The 18291-nt window shown below is 38.7% G+C and overlaps 1 pseudogene; it reads left to right on the top strand.

Annotated features, from left to right (window-relative positions):
- Nucleotides 1-15414, top strand: LOC125258418 (annotated as a pseudogene).
- Nucleotides 15415-18291: the final 2877 nt, after the last annotated feature.

Here is an 18291-nt window from a genome sequence, read left to right as displayed (position 1 = left end):
TCAAGGTGTTGCTGATAAAATGGCGCACGGTGCAGGTACGATTTGAATCAAGAGAATCAGATTTTTTAGTATTAATATTTCTAAATGTTTTTCCATGATCCATCATAACACGACTTAATCTTAAACGACCGATCGTTTTGCTTATTAAAATATTTCAGTTCATTATGGTGAGCTGGGCAACATCTAACACGGGGCTAGTTGTAGGCACACACGTTTTAAACATTTCCACACATACTAACAAACTTAGTGTAACACTGTGCTTCAGTGTGCCCTGCTATTATAATTATGCTATTTTAAGACGTTTGTGATGCAGTTCACATGAATTACTGTTATGGGTGCTGCTGTAAAGACGAGGCGAGTACGGAAATCCACAATGTAATAGGCTTTAATAATAATCCAGGAACATGGAACAACATAACACACATTAAACAACAACAAGAACGGACAAGGAGTGCAGGGAGTGAGTCCAACTTAAAGGGAGTGCTGACGAGGAAAACAGGTGCTGGGAATCCGGGGAGATGGCGGGAATCTCCCGGGAAGTGCAGACAGGTGTGTAGAACAGGAGGATGCTGGGAACTGGAGTCCGGGAAGGCGTGAATGTAACAATTACTTTCATGATTTTATTAAGAAATCACGAGAAACAGGATTCCGGCCCGTTTGTCTCCTGTTTTGTGAGCACTGTGTGAGGGGAGTGTAGTGATCAGCTCTGTGTTTTGCTGAATCTGAATGCGTTTCTGGGTTAATTTGCACACATTTGAAATATGCTCTATGTTTTGTGATGTGTTCATTGTCAAATTCAACAATTAGTTTATTTTTAATTTTCAATAAACACAATTGTTTTATTTAAAAAGGATAATAATTGTATTTTATTGACAAAATATGTATTTATTTATCACATTTTAAGCTGACAAATGGTCATGTTACAATATGCTCATGTTACAAACTGCCACATTCAGTGTGTGTGTGTGTGTGTGTGTGTGTGTGTGTGTGTTGCATTCACACGTGTTTATATCATTTTCCTTTTCAGACTTTCAAATGTTTCCAGTAGTAAGGAGAAAAAGGAAGTGTGAGTGTTGGAATCACTATTTATTTATTTATTTAAATGTATTTGTATTTAATTATTTATTGTGATTTTCTTTGTTGGTCTAAATAAGACTACATACAGGTCCTTCTCAAAAAATTAGCATATTGTGATAAAGTTCATTATTTTCCATAATGTAATGATAAAAATTAAACTTTCATATATTTTAGATTCATTGCACACCAACTGAAATATTTCAGGTCTTTTATTGTTTTAATACTGATGATTTTGGCATACAGCTCATGAAAACCCAAAATTTCTATCTCAAAAAATTAGCATATCATGAAAAGGTTCTCTAAACCAGCTATTAACCTAATCATCTGAATCAACTAATTAACTCTAAACACCTGCAAAAGATTCCTGAGGCTTTTAAAAACTCCCAGCCTGGTTCATTACTCAAAACCACAATCATGGGTAAGACTGCTGACCTGACTGCTGTCCAGAAGGCCATCATTGACACCCTCAAGCGAGAGGGTAAGACACAGAAAGAAATTTCTGAACGAATAGGCTGTTCCCAGAGTGCTGTATCAAGGCACCTCAGTGGGAAGTCTGTGGGAAGGAAAAAGTGTGGCAAAAAACGCTGCACAACAAGAAGATGTGACCGGACCCTGAGGAAGATTGTGGAGAAGGACCGATTCCAGACCTTGGGGGACCTGCGGAAGCAGTGGACTGAGTCAGACAGGTGGACAGGTGCCGCATTCCCCAGGTCAAGCCACTTTTGAACCAGAAACAGCGGCAGAAGCGCCTGACCTGGGCTACAGAGAAGCAGCACTGGACTGTTGCTCAGTGGTCCAAAGTACTTTTTTCGGATGAAAGCAAATTTTGCATGTCATTCGGAAATCAAGGTGCCAGAGTCTGGAGGAAGACTGGGGAGAAGGAAATGCCAAAATGCCTGAAGTCCAGTGTCAAGTACCCACAGTCAGTGATGGTCTGGGGTGCCATGTCAGCTGCTGGTGTTGGTCCACTGTGTTTTATCAAGGGCAGGGTCAATGCAGCTAGCTATCAGGAGATTTTGGAGCACTTCATGCTTCCATCAGCTGAAAAGCTTTATGGAGATGAAGATTTCGTTTTTTCAGCACGACCTGGCACCTGCTCACAGTGCCAAAACCACTGGTAAATGGTTTACTGACCATGGTATTACTGTGCTCAATTGGCCTGCCAACTCTCCTGACCTGAACCCCATAGAGAATCTGTGGGATATTGTGAAGAGAAAGTTAAGAGACGCAAGACCCAACACTCTGGATGAGCTTAAGGCCGCTATCGACGCATCCTGGGCCTCCATAACACCTCAGCAGTGCCACAGGCTGATTGCCTCCATGCCATGCCGCATTGAAGCAGTCATTTCTGCAAAAGGATTCCCGACCAAGTATTGAGTGCATAACTGAACATAATTATTTGAAGGTTGACTTTTTTTGTATTAAAAACACTTTTCTTTTATTGGTCAGATGAAATATGCTAATTTTTTGAGATTTTTTTTTGAGGAATTTTTTTGAGGAATTTTGGGTTTTCATGAGCTGTATGCCAAAATCATCAGTATTAAAACAATAAAAGACCTGAAATATTTCAGTTGGTGTGCAATGAATCTAAAATATATGAAAGTTTAATTTTTATCATTACATTATGGAAAATAATGAACTTTATCACAATATGCTAATTTTTTGAGAAGGACCTGTAATTATTATTTTGAACTTTATCCCCACCAACATTTTTGAAAAAAGTTGCCAGCCATCACCAGCGTTTTTGATCAATTTCGCAAAATGGCCCCCTAGGGTATTTTGTTTTATGAATATCTGAACATGCAATATATCAAAAGAAAAAAAAATCTAGTTTTATACTAGCTTTTATATATCATAAGAAAGAACAGAGCCTTTGCTCAAAGAAAAAAAAAAAATTCCAGAATAACACCGTGGGTAAGTTTCATTAAAAAAAGCAACATTTTGAACAAAAAGTTGAGAAAATCACATTGTTGTGATGATCAAAACATAGATGGAGTAGATTAAGTTGATGTGCTTAATGAAATATTACTTTTTAAATTCTTTTAAAATTCTTTCTGAATGTGAGGTCATGTTAAAATGTATTGCACAAGATGTTATCCAGATCCACTAACAATCTGTGCTTGTGTTTTGCAGTGGAAAGTGGTCCAGATTTCTGTCAAATAAACTGTAAGTAAATTAAATTCGAAAACACGAATTCATTTGAAACACAAAGCAATTTGTTCCAGGGAGACTGCAACCTCCTCTGCTTCATTGAGACATGGTAAATCCAGAGATACCAGTTCACACCATCCAGCCAGCCGAGTTATTTTCGGTTTTTCGCATAGATAGAACAATAGTGTGTCTGATGGTAAGCAACAACTGGCGCGATAGTGCAAGCACTATCTCTCTCACTTGCTCAAATTTGAAACTTCTGACCATGAAATGGCACTCTTTCTACCTTCCTAGGGAATTTACTTTGATCGTGGATTTAAGCCGCGCACACACTTAACGATTGTAAGGCCGATTATGAATGTAAATCGATACTTATGACTGATCGCGCTCAAACGCGTCCAGTCAGAGCTAGTTGCGTTCAGTCTGCGATTACAGTCAGTGCTCAAATTCCATGTGAAAGTATATAAATCGGCTTCAGTCACAGGAAACAATCACTTGTATGTTGAGCATAGTCTTAGAATGTTCCCATTTTTTTAACATGTCTTAATGCTTCGTTTTTTTGAAAACGCTGTATTTTTCATATATTTTACGTTTATTCTACACCTCTGTTTCCACTGTCATATGAACGGCTCGTTTACTTCCTGCTATATGCGTTTTCATTGCATGATATTTAAACACCCACCAGTTTGAAAATACCCACAAATACAGATACTCCCACTTTTGTTCCGCAGAGACCTCATACTCTCCTCGGAAGCCAGAATTTCGAGGATGATACGTCATCGACATCCGTCGAAGGACTGTTCCAATGTCGAGGATCCTCTGAATTTCAAACAAGGACTGAGTCCTTTGTTCGAAAAATATCCCATATACAGGAGGCGTTTCTCAATGTCAAGGATACTTCCTTGGCAGGACTGGTCCTTCCAAGTCACTTCCTTCAGAGGCTAGGCGAGGCTCCTCTTTAGCATTCAGAGAACACGTAAATGGAACAGACTAGCAAGTGCACGTCATTGCGTGATTACCCCCCGGCAGCTGTTTGTTTTCTACACGGAGACGTATGAACGCCTCCGTTTGTTTCTTGGTCCCTGTTAAAAAAGACAAGAAAGCTATGAATAACGCTGTGAATGATATAATGGTATAATATTAACGTTAAATTACTTTGGACAACTTAACTAGTTATTTATAAAGGAAATGCCGGTGACGGCAACCAAGCTAACAATTGTTAAATGACGGTCCGGTTCAGTTAACCATCAATAACGTAATTTGTATTTGTATAATTTATAATATCAATACGGTAGTAATTTGTACTGGCATTTAAAATTTAAACTTTATTTATCTGACATATTTACTACAGTTATAACAAATGTTTGGTAACGTAAATATACTTACATTTGAAAGCATATTATTTATACCATTCACAGCGTTATTCATAGCTTTCTCGTCTTTTTAAACAGGGACCAAGGAACAAACGGAGGTGTTCATACGTCTCCGTGTAGAAAACAAGCAGCTGTTTACGGGGGGAGAGACGTGCACTTGCTAGTCTGTTCCATTTACGTAGGGTTGCCACCTTCAATACAGAAAAATAAGGGACGCCTACCTAGGGATGCACCGATCCACCTTTTTCGCTTCCGATACCGATCCGATCCGATTTTCAAGTAATAAGAAAAGTGCTAATAAACTGTATGCCTCACTTAGGGCTGTGACGGTTGGCATGACGACCGCGCCACCACGGTCGTGGAGTGTCACCGGCGGTAGTGTGGCGTGTATATCATATATAATCTCAAAGGTCATGTTAACCGAAAATTTTCCGTCATTGATGGATTTTTTTTAGCAGTGACGGAAAAAATCTGCAGCCTGTCCGTCATTTTGACAGATTACTGAGGCTGATGCAACTTGTAATTCCCACCCCTGTCCAGTAGGTGGTGAGTGCGCAGTGTGGCAGCAGAGCGCGAGTTCAGTCTCCAGAATAAAATGAAAACGATGCGTTTGATTACGCACCCAGTTTGTCCATTTTATTATATATTATAATACTTATGCTTACATAATTAAGTTTCTAATCCATTTTGTTTTGTTTTAAATAGTTTGTCTTATTTTTCTTTATTTTCTGCTTACTATAAGTTTATGGTCAACGATCGTTTCTGGCTTTTCTGAGGTATACGTGACATTGTTTACAACAGATTGAACTGACGTGATACAGCTGTATTAGATTTCGGTAAGCTACTGCAACTTTCAACATATTTTTTGATTTTCATGTTTATTTCCTTCTGTAAAGTAGTAAAGAGGAAGAGATGATCGCGTTCACTCACGATCCTCAAAAAGTGTTCAAGATGAAAACTAAAAACTGACGCAGACAGACTTTAACTTTTTTTTCATAATACTTTCTTTTCATGATATAAATAAATGCATAGCCTAGGCCTATTTGTTTATCCTATAAGTTTGTGAATAAATATGAAAATGTGGACGAAATCAAAAGCTATTAAATGTCTTATAATTAAAATATAAACATTAAAATGATGCAGCAACATATGATAGATAGGACAGAACAAAAAATGCTATTAACAATATGTCAAAAGTGTTATAATATGAACAGCTCCCATACAGAGCGGCACAAAGCGCTTATGCGCATCCCGTGTGCAGAATGATGCGCTTGAAGCATCATGGATTCAAAGCGCTCCGCAGTGAAAAGTTCAAAGCACAAAGTGAAGATATATGTGTATTGTATTATACCGGTGTCTTAATTAAGTATAATAAAAGAAACATTGAATCTTGGAGAGAGTTTCATTGTGTTGACTGTCGTAACCGAACGCGACACGCAGTCTGAATGCTGAATGGAGAATGGCTAACAGCCGCAGCAGAGGGAGGCATTTACGTGAACTTTAATTTAACGACTAAAATATTTACCTGTACCTCAAATTAAACTGTGGAATGGCTTCAGAACACTTGGAATATAGCGCACAGAAACTTTATGGTGCTTTTTAATGTTTTTGTGCCTTTTGTGGAGCTTAATAATAACACAGAATAGTACACGCACAGTATCGGATTTGGATCGGTCCCGTCTGGCCGATACCCGAACCGGCAAAAATTGCAGTATCGGAGCCGATACCGATCGGTGCATCCCTACGCCTACCGCAGCGGGGGCCACACCCCTCGGGGCCACGATGACCACAGTCCCGATGGCATGCCAGTGGTGGTATATCATAACTTAAAACATGTTTTCATAAAAATATTAAGATTGATACCAATGGACATTATAATAAGATATCTGCTATTAAAATCAGTGTGAACAGATGCACTCAGTCTCTCACTATCACAACTTAAGTGGTCATATTGAATACACAACTATGACAATAATAAAAAGTGTGACTGAGACCACAAAAAAAATAAGCTTTTGGAGGAACTTGTGAGATGTGAACCATATTTTATTAACTTATTAAATGAAAAGATCCATAACTTAGTAATTATAAATTAAACAAATTGTAAATTGTCATTTGTTGTGAACAAAGATTTTGGTGAGGTGATAAAAAAGGTGATAAATAAAAAAAAAAAAACATTACACTATCTGCCTCAAGAGAGAACTGGCGAGGCGGCGTCCCACCCTCCCCTGACTCTGATTGGCCTTGTTTCACGGCCCGTGAACCTGAAACAAACCAATCAAACCAACGATGGCGTGTCTTCACACAATACGGATGGGGTGATTTCCATGGGATGTTGCATAATGTGGACCTATGTAAAATACGGGACAAATCGCGTCCCGTATCAATTTTGCCTGTAAATACGGAACGATTCCGTATTTCACGGGACGGTGGCAACCCTACATTTACGTTTTCTCCGAATGCTAAAGAGGAGCTTCGCCTAGCCTCTGAAGGAAGTGACTTGGACGGACCAGTCCTGCCAAGGAAGTATCCTTGACATTGAGAAACGCCTTTTGTTTCCACATGCTGCACCACATGGCCTCGCCCACTTTGTTGCACGTTCCCAGGGGCGTGTTTTGAGGGTTTATGATGTCACCAACCCGTTTTAGTCCAAAACGGGTCATTTTTGTAGGCATTAAACTGCCATAACTTTAAAAGATAATATCTCTGTTTGCATTGAACTTTCAGCACTGTAACTTTGCAGATACTGTTTATGCTCAACCAGCAACATTACACACTAACTAAAGTTAAAAAAGTGAAATCGCATTTAACCACCCCTTTAAATAAATGACAATGAAACTGTTGGAACACTGTTCAAACTTTTTTTTCCCTTTTTTTCCAACAAGGAACGTTCCAATCAAATGCTATTACAGTGAACAGTGTTGTGTGTTGAGAATAATATGTGTGTGTGTGTGTGTGTGTGTGTGTATGTGTGATGTGAGGGTTGTTAATACTTGATGTCTTTCTTTTGTTTCTTTTTTTTTTTTTTTTTTTTGCAGTGAGGATTATTCTTCTGGGGAAAAGCGTGTCAGAGAACAGTCGTGTGGGAAACTTCCTGTTGGGACGAGCAGCGTTTGACAGTGAAGCTCCTCCAGATGTTGTAGAGAGAGTCGGAGGAAGATTGAAGGACAGACATGTGATGATCATCAACAGTCCTCAGCTGCTCCAATGAGATCTGTCACTCCGTCACATCACACAGACAGTGAGAGAGTGTGTGTCTCTGTCTGATCCAGGACCTCATGTCTTCATACTCGTACTGCAGCACAATGACTTCACTGAGGAGGACATGACAAGAGTGAAATATGTGATGAAGGAATTCAGTGAAGAGGCGATTAAACGCACTATAGTGATCACAACTGATGAAGAAACTGATGAATGGGCACCTGTGAACATTAATGAATTAATTTAACAGCTAACTGCAGTGTGTGGAGGAGGACATGTTCAGCTTGATAATGAAATAGGGGAAGGGTGCTCTGGAATATCCCAGCGTTTAGAGAAGATACTCAAGGAAAACAGTGATGAATTTCTCACATGTGAATTATATGATGATGCAGAAGACACATCAGTGGATGAAGATCCGAGCATATCTACGGGTTCAGTGAGAACAGAGAAGAAAAATGAAGATTCTGATGTACATGATGATGGAAAACTCAAAGACAACCAAACAGCAATAAAGGAAGCAAAAGGTATTCAAATGTTCAAATAATAGGATCCTACATTCCCTGGGAGATTTCTAGGTTCTACTGTTTGAGCTGCAGGAATGCTCTAGCAAATTGTAGGCCAAATCTCAGTAGTAAATTAAACTGTGTTCAGTGGCCCACAGTCCATATCCAGACTAGACTGATTATTTTATGCAGTACTATAATCAGCCCTTCAAAGGAGCCAAGTGAGATTGAGCCTCCTCAAAAGCTCATTACAGTGTAGCTCAGATGCATTTAATACAGAAGAGATAAAAAAGCCCTGAGCTTTCAAATGTTCTTCAGAACATTTACATGCATGAGATCCATGAGAAACTTGTGTGCACATGAAAACTTAAGGCTTAAGCAAGTCCTAGACTAAAATGCATGTTTGAGCCATTTTAACTTAAAGCAACTGGCACTGATATATCTTAAAATAAGTCAGTGCCATTGTTTTGTCTCATGATGCACACCAGTAATTTTTTTTTTTTTTCTGGTGTACTTTTATAAAAGCTACTTAATATCCTATATCTTATATCCTAATTGAACTAAGACCTAATCCTGGCTTAGGCTAAGCCTTGTCTGTGAAACCGTGCCTTTATAAACTAAAAACAGTAATGAGCACACACAGGAACAATTTACATTTATACATAAATTCTATGTATGCCTAAAATGCTTGTGCATGTGTGTCACGTGTTGCTCGCACAGGAACACACATCGAAGGAGATTAGATTCAAATAAGTCTTTACTTAGGAAATCCAACAGGTACAGGCAGAAACACAACACAGGATAAATGTACGAGACTGGACAATGAACACAGGGAAGACAGGAACTGATATATACAGACAAATTAACTAAAATGACAACAGCTGTGATGAATGTGATGAGTGTCCATGGTAACAGATTGTGGCGGGAAAACACAACAAAGGAGCACATGTGACTAATGAAAACAAACACAAAGTCCAAAATAAAATGAACATAACATAACTGTAACATTACGCCCCCTCCGAGAAGGCGCAACCTCACGCCATAACAAAAAACAGAATAAACCAAAGAGGGAGGGAGGGTGTTGGAGGAAGACGAGGATGTGGCGGAGGGCTGGAGAGAAGGGGAGGTGACAGGATGGCAGCAGCAGGCAGATTGGACCGTGGAGACGCAGGTGGTGGCTTTGGAGGAGGATGGCCAACTGGGAGGAGTAGCCAGATGGTGGCCCAGGCCACAGCCAGGATGGTGGACCATGGTGGTGAAGGCTTCAACGAGGGCGATGACGGAGGAACCTACGATGCAGATGGAGGGCTGATGGAGTGGAGTGACGCTGAAGACCCAGACGACCATGACGGAGCCGCAGCGACGACCCCCAGAGATGGCTGCAGGGATCCGGAGGGCTGAGGTGTAGCTGGAGCGACTGAGGGCAGAGGCGGAGCCTGAGGGAGGGCAGAGCTAGCCGGAGCAGTAGGGGTGAAGGGCCGGAGAGCAACGATGATTTACAAAGACTATATATACCCCCCTGTATCTGCTGCTCCTCTCTCTAGTCTTGTTGCCCTTGTGTTACAATACTAACTTTTTCAATTTTTGTTACCTTTTAGTTATTTCCCTTTGCCTGATGTTTTTTCTTCATCTGACTCATGAGCTCTGGTTGTTCTTGGATACTTTCCCTTGGATTTGTGTGGATTTGAGTATGGTTCCGGATTCTGTCTCCGATTCATTGTCGCAGAAGACTGCAACTACCTGAGACCCAGCAGAGATTCTTCAAGCTCAAAGCACTATCGCAGTTCTAGCTAATGCTAGTCTGACACTACCAAAACCTCTATTTTTTAAGGCTGAACTGGCATCCTGCAATGAACAACATTCACTCCAATGATCATCTGTCTTTACATACAGATTAATACAATCTGGACTTTCATCGCTCCCAATGAGAGGAAAGGACAAAGGAAGCATTATGCTCATACTGCTGGGATCCTGCCCACATCTGTATTTCTGCCCTAAACATCCATCAACCTCTCTACAAGATCATTGAAACTGGAGATTGAAAGAAAACACATGGAAGACATCAAGTTAATTGTCTCTCATTCTACAGACATCAGTATAGTTTTGGGTAGACTTAATAATAATCTTGCAATAATCCCCTTATCTCCTGGTACAGGGGTAGGCAAGCTCGGTCCTAGAGAGCCGCTGTCCTGCAGAGTTTAGCTCCAACCCTGAAAAAAAACCCTCAGCTGCCTATAGCCTTAGTAATCCTGAAGAGCTTGATTAGCTTGTTCAGGTGCATTTAATTTAGGTTGAAGCTAAACTCAGCAGGACAGCAGCTCTCTAGGACCAAACTTGCCTACCCATGTCCTGGTAGGAAAGAGCGATTTTGTAATTAGGTCCTTCTTGTATCTTAAAGTGCATACTTTCCTACAAATAAGATTGGGATGTCAGTATCATCACCATAACCCACTCAGCTGTCCTACCGGGTATACTGGAGTGTATGCAGACCTCAAAAGGCTTTCAGTAAAGTCAAGGCCACACAACCTTCCCCTCTCCATCAATTTGTTGTTCAAAGGAAGCCAAATAATTCTTCAATAAGGTTCTTCAAGGTTCTTCAACCTATCCTCAGGCGCCCTGGACATTTATCATGGAAACAGGTGCTTTAAACTCTGGAGAAGGAGCAGTATCTCTTAACCATGTTCCTACAATTTAGGTAACAACTGGGCGCTGTCCTTTTTCCATTTCGACTTGACTGTCTCCTACATACCAGATTCTAAGACTGTCTAGGCAGATGCCCTTTCTAGAATCCACAATGCAGACAATCCTGATGAAGCCACTGGTTCCATTATTCCCATTATTCTAATTGGATTATTATGCAAGAGAATCCGCAGAATTTTCTACGAATATGGCACATTTTCCCCAACAGTTGAGACACAGTTGTACATATGTTCTCTTCTCTCACTGTTTGGGGCATCCAGGTGATAAATACACCAGTAAGTTCTGGTTGCCTTTTTTTTTTTTTTTTTTTTGATGTTGTGAAGCTTGCATGGAGTCAACATCTTTCCTATGGATTCCTACAACCCCTTTCCTATGGATTCCAACCCCCTACAACTCCTCATTGTCTGTCGTCTCATATTGTTGTGCTTGTTTTAATTACATTAGCCCTTCTCAAGGGAACATTGCCATCTTTGTTTATGTGGTCTGATTTTTTTCAAGTCCTGTTGCTCTAAAGAAGCTACCCTCAGCCATGGACATGGCAAAGCTTTCTTTCAGAATATCTTTTGTCTATATAGTCTCCCTGAGGATATTTTTAGAGATAGAAGGACCAGGTTTATTTCCAGAGAATGGACTGCTTTCTGTGAAAAAAACTTGAAATTAACATCAGCCACTCATCTGGGTACCAGTGGCCAACTGAAAAGGCTCAACCAGGAAGTTTCTACCCTAGGTCGAGTGTGTTCCAAACTGAATTTGCAGTTTATCCACAGTTTTGACTCCATTTCAATGTGTCTTAGGCTTTCAGCCTCCACTTTTTCTGTGGTCTGGAAAGCCGTTTGAGGTTCTGGCCACTGGTTAAGAAACATGACCAAGTATGTGAGTCTCTATAGGTCACCAGAAGATTAAAGCAGACAAGCAACGACATCCCACTTCTGCATTCCTTCCAGGCTAAAGAGTGCGGTTATCCACTAAGGATAGTCTCATTAGGTCCAACATACCTGGGACTGAGTTTCTTGCAGGGAAGTCTTTCAAAAGCATAAATCATGTCTGTGTTCCATGTGTTCCTGCTGAAACCTGCCTGTCTCTCTCCACGCTGACCAAAGAGCAGACTTGGCAACGTTTCAATTACTAAGTATCACTATGTATTGTACTGTATCACAGTCTTAATGACATCATATGTTAGTTAGTGATACCAAGCCCTAGTCATATGTACATTAAAGTGGAGATGAAATGGTAAATATAGGCTGTACTACAGTTTTTACATTGGTATTTTCATACTTTTAAAGACTTTTAAACTGTAAGTTTGCTGTAATCAGTTTATAATGATATGTATTCCAGTAACATATTTTTTGTTTTTGTTGTTTAAGGAGAATTAAGTCTCACCAGAAAACAGAAGCTGAACTTGGTGCTTTGGGGAAGTGATGAATCACTGAAGATCTCAGTGTCCAAACTTATAAGAGGGATAAAAAAAAAATCAGAGAGAGAGAAAATTAGAGTGTGTGAGGAAAGATGTTGAGCTTGATGGTCAACAGATCAGTCTGGTGGAGCTTCCAGCTCTGTGCAACACTCGGCTCTCAGAGGAGGAATTGATGCGTCAGACTCTCCGCTGTGTGTCTCTCTGTCATCCTGGTGTTCATGTTTTCCTCCTCATTATTCCTGATGCTCCACTGACTGATGAAGACAAAGCAGAAATAGAGGAGATCCAGAGAATCTTCAGCTCAAGAATCAACAAACACATCACGGTTCTCAAAATCAAAGAGAAGAACATGATTAGTAAACTGATTAGTAAAATCCATCAATTTCATTCTTCAAATACTGAGACTGAGACATCTTTTCACACATTTGGAGGTGGATGTTTTGTTCTGGAGAACAGCTCACAGGTTCCAGCTCTACTGAAGCATGTGGAGAATGTTGTTGAACAAAACAATGGAAGATGCTACACGACTCTCATGTGCCTTCAGGCTCAAGTAGAATTTGAGAGAAGCAAACACAGAGCTGAAATAGAGGAACTGAGAAGAGCTATGATGAAAACAGCAGGTACACTCTCAGAAAATAAAGTACATAATTGTATTTAATTTGTACCCTTGGCATAGGATTCCCAATGCTTGGGAACATATATGTACCAACATACATGTACCTTGAGGTCCAATAATAAGCCCAATGGAGTACGTTAGTGTAGATTGTACCTTCGGGGACAGAAATGGACTCCTACTGTACCCCTATTTCTGACAGTTTATCATTCATAAACATTTGTGCTAAATTGTTGATTGTGATTTAAATTTCACTCTATTGACATGATGTTAAATAATTTTGCAGTATACCATAGGTTGTCAACTCTGAGTTTAGCTTCAACCTTGATCAAATTCACCTGCCTGTAGCTTTCTAGTAGGACCTGGATTAGCTTGTTAAGGTGTGTTAGATTAGGGTTGAGGCTAAACTCTGCAGGAAAGTTGATGTCGAGGGCCAGTTGAGAACCCAGGGGTACTATACTTTTACCTGCTAATTTCAAGAATGCACATTTTGAAAGCATGATTACTAAACACAAAATTTTCTTTGTTTCTGTTTTTGAAATGATCAGCATCTCAAAGTGAGACAATTCAAAATCCCCTTCAGATATGGACACAATCCACATAGGGCACAGTGCAATATAAAATCATATGAGAAGCATTGTGTCTAAAGTATAGTGTTTCTGAAAAATTCCATTGTATTAACTCTCATTCTCATGCTGTTAGCAGGTGTAACTTGCATTGCTGATTACAATGATGATCTGAGGATTGTGCTTCTGGGAAAGACGGGTGTTGGGAAGAGTGCAACAGGAAACACCATACTGAGAAGACAAGCCTTTAAATCAACAATTAAATCAAGTTCAGTGACCAGAGAGTGTCAGAAAGAAACATTTGAGATCAGTGGAAGACAGATAACTGTGATCGACACTCCAGGACTGTTTGATACTGGAGTTGATAATGTTGAGACCAGGAAGGAGATTGTGAAGTGCGTTTCAATGGCGGCACCTGGTCCACATGTGTTTCTGCTGGTGATTCAACTGGGAAGATTCACTCAAGAAGAGAAAGATGCTGTGAAGATGATCCAGGAGACTTTTGGAGACAAATCCAGAATGTACACCATGGTGCTCTTCACCAGAAGAGATGAACTTGGAGAAACAACAATTGAAGATTTTATTGAAGGTGATGGTAGCTTACAGAACGTCATCCAGCAGTGTGGAAAGAGATACCATTTGTTCAATAACAAACAGACTGAAGATCAAAAACAGGTTTCTGAGCTGCTGGATAAGATTGACTGTTTGGTGAAAGTAAATGGAGGGAGTTTCTACACCAATGAGATGTTCCAGCTGGTGGAGAAGAACATCAAAGAAGAACAAGAGAGAATCATGAAAGAGAAAGAAGAAGAGAATAAAAGAATAGAAGAAGAGCTGAAAACCAAATATGAAGCTGAAATGGAACATATGAAGAAAGAAAATGAGAGAGAGAGACAAGCGATGCAGAATGAACTGAGAAAAAGAGTAGAGGAGTTTAAAGATAGAGAAGAAGAGATCAAGAAAGAAACAGATAAGAATCTGCAAAAAGAGCTGCAGAGAAAACTGAAAGAGAAACAGAAAGAATTTGAAAAGGAGAGTAAAAGAAAAGAAAAGTCTTTAGAAGAAGAACAACAGAATTTCATAAAATACATGGAGGAAAAACACGAGAAAGAAAAACAAAAACTCAAGGAGAAAATTCAAAGAAAAACAAGAAAACAAGCAGAACGTGAATATCGTGAAAAGCTTGAGCTAGAAGTGGCTACAGCTTTGGAAGAAGCTGAAGAACAACTCCCACACAGTGCAAAGCGAGCTCGCAACTGGAATAAGTTTGTTCCTTTTCTTGGAGGAGCTGCTGGAGGTTGTGTTGGTTCTCTTGAAGACTTTGTGCATTGGTTCTCTCAGCGCCTGGCTCAATATCAAACTGAGTTCAGGTAAACAGGGACAAATCATCTGAAGCACACATTATAATATCTGAGCACATAATGCTCAGTTTCAAAACCCTTCTGTTTGTGTTGTTATTTGTTTGTAGATCTTTGTGCCCCCCACCCCACAACACAACACAAAAGATGAAGGAAAAATTATGCTGTAAATGATTTGTTTGCAATGAATTACATGTTTTGTAGTTGACTTATTATTGTAGCCTATTGTAGCAGTTGTTTATATCTCCAAAAATATTAATAACTTGAAGCATGATTCATTTAGAAAATAAGAATATAGCTTTTTGTTTCTGAGCAGAATTGCAGGTAAATTTGTCGTCTGCAGGAGTAAATATGAATTAAGCAGCCCAACTGTCTTTATTGATAATAAATCAGCATATTAAAATGATTTCTGAAGGATCATGTGACACTGTAGACTGAAGTAATGATGCTGAAAATTCAGCTTTAGCATCTCAGCAATAAATTATATTTTATATAACAATAGAAAACCGTTATTTTAAATTGCAATAATATTTCACAATATTGCTTTTTTTCTGTCTGTATTTTGATCAAATAAATGCAGGCTTGATGAGAATCTTCTTTATAAAAACATTAAAAATCTTACTGATTCCAAACTTTTTGAGTGGTATTGTGTGTATAGATCATTTCTAAAAGCCCAAGGTCCTTTTACACAAACACAAAAATCATAATTATACAATATATATATATGAGTATTGTGTTGTCTGAAAGTGAATGGGGACCGTGGGGATAAAGATTGTTGTCATTATATAAACAGGTGATTTTTAGAGAAGAGATGATCAGACTTTACCAACCCACTTCTGCTCATTTCTCTTGTGATTACAATGACAGGCTTGATACACTTACAGTAATTTACTATGGTAACCATTTGCACTGTTTTGCAGTGGTATTTTGACTGAAGCTATGGTTGAAGCTAGGGTAGATGATTTTATTGTTATCATTGATTAGAAAAGGATGCAGCTCACATATGCTCACTAAGAGCGTGTTCTCTAGAGCTGCTTTGTTGTAATGTATTATGGAGAGTTTATTCATACATGGTTTCTACTCTTTGCCATCACATCGGACTGGTGTTATGATAATGCAGAAAGTCTCTTATTTTAAAGTGAATAGGTGTGGTCTATGGATTCATCAATCAAAAATATTTTGTCTTAAAGGGACAGTTTACCCCAAAATTAAAAGTATGCCACCTTTACTCTCCCTCCACTTGCTCCAAACCTGTAGGAGTTTATTTCGTCTGTTGAGCACAAAAAACAATATAAAAGATACATTTGATGGTAGTCATTGATTTCCATAGTATAAAAAATACCCAAAAGTCAATGGCTAAAATCAACTGTTTGGTTACCAACATTCTTCTTCAAAATATATTTTGTGTTTAACAGAAGAAAGAAACTTATAAAGGTTTAGAACAAACTGAGGGTGAGTAAATGATGACAGAAATTTCATTTTTGAGTGAACTATCCCTTTAAGATGTAAATTAAAGTTTTTTATAGGAACCATGAAGGAACTAAACACATATTTATTAAAGGGTGGTAATCCACAATCACAATCCAACTCCAGGCAAAGGTCATTCACATAGCAATCAAACCAAACAAACACAACGGGGCAATAAACACAGGCAAAAGGTTAATCCAGAACAATGGCGAAGAATCAAAACCAAGAGACTGGAAACAAGGAAACGCTGAGAAATGCTGTGTAACAAACAAAAAGACTAAGTAAAGACTGACTGAGAGATACATGACTTTTATAGGAAGAGGTAATGAGATAATAACACACAACTGAATATAATCTGATTTATCTGGGCAAAGGATTATGGGGAATGGAGTCTGTGATGATGTGGTAATAGTCCGGGTTGGAGTGCCCTCTGGTGGTAATCCCAGACACTCTCACTGGTGATCATGACATCCTGTAGGATGAACACATCACAAAGTGAGAAATGAATTACATCAGTATTGTTTTCTGTCACTACATGTGCAGTGCATTTATACATGATGATGACTTGGTAAAAAAAGAGACCATTTTTATAATTTCAGAAATTATTTATAAATGTAAGAAAGGTTTTTCTTAAAGTAGGACCAACAGTCACCCGAGTTAAAAATGGCCATATTATAAATGCTACTTTGTTTTTAAAAGGATATTAACTAACAATGAACTCTGATGAATGAATTAGTAACAGTGCTCAGTTGTAGGTGGTAGTTCACTATTAGCTAATCAGTAACTACTGTTTTTTCATTCCTCCCAGAGAACTACTAAGAACTACTATATACAGGTTCATAATGTGAATGGTGTATAATGTATAATTAATTCTAAAGTAAAGGTCATGTTAACCCACTAGTAATGACTGAAGTATTATACATGATGATGACTTGGTAAAAAAAGAGACCATTTTTATAATTTCAGAAATTATGTATAAATGTAAGAAAGGTTTTTCTTAAAGTAGGACCAACAGTCACCCGAGTTAAAAATGGCCATATTATAAATGCTACTTTGTTTTTAAAAGGATATTAAGTGGGTATTAAGACTTCCATGCCTTACAAGATTATCGTTGCCCCAAAGTATGATATAATTTACATTTCACAAAATATGTCTTAGTTGTTATAAAGTTTGTAAAAAAATAACAGCGGTTGTAAGCCTTTATTGTTGTTAACATTGCAATGCATTCTGGGTAGTGACATCAAATGGTTGCTCCGATCTCGGCTCGGTTATCTTGATTCCAATGTTTTACAAAAATGTCATCTGTTTAGCCTTTTCAGCTTGAGGCAGGGTGCAAAATTAGTGAGGATGAAAACATTGAAGATGTTCAATATTAATTTATTCAAATCGAAGACGGAGGTTGAGGAGGCGAGAGAGGGGCAAAATGGATGGTGTCTCTGTGGCTGAGAGGGAGAGCGTTTGCTGTAAGGAGCTGCAATTTCTCACTGTAACTGTTCAAGGTAAGAGAAGTGGGTAACACTTTAGAATACTGATCCTTCATTAATGAATAACTACACAGGAACAAATGAGTAATGCATTATTAACACTCTAGTAACTACTATTAACTAACAATAAACTCTGATGAATGAATTAGTAACAGTGCTCAGTTGTAGGTGGTAGTTCACTATTAGCTAATCAGTAACTACTGTTTTTTCATTCCTCCCAGAGAACAACTAAGAACTACTATATACAGGTTCATAATGTGAATGGTGTATAATGTATAATTAATTATAAAGTAAAGGTCATGGTAATCCACTAGTAATGACTGAAGTATTACCAAATACTTAAGAAGGAATTACTAATTATTTGGATCAGTATTCTAAAGTGAGAAA

This window comes from Megalobrama amblycephala, linkage group LG22, assembly GCF_018812025.1.
Source record: "Megalobrama amblycephala isolate DHTTF-2021 linkage group LG22, ASM1881202v1, whole genome shotgun sequence".
In the NCBI taxonomy this organism is placed as follows: Eukaryota; Metazoa; Chordata; class Actinopteri; order Cypriniformes; family Xenocyprididae; genus Megalobrama; species Megalobrama amblycephala.
This window is presented reverse-complemented; position numbering and strand designations above follow the sequence as displayed.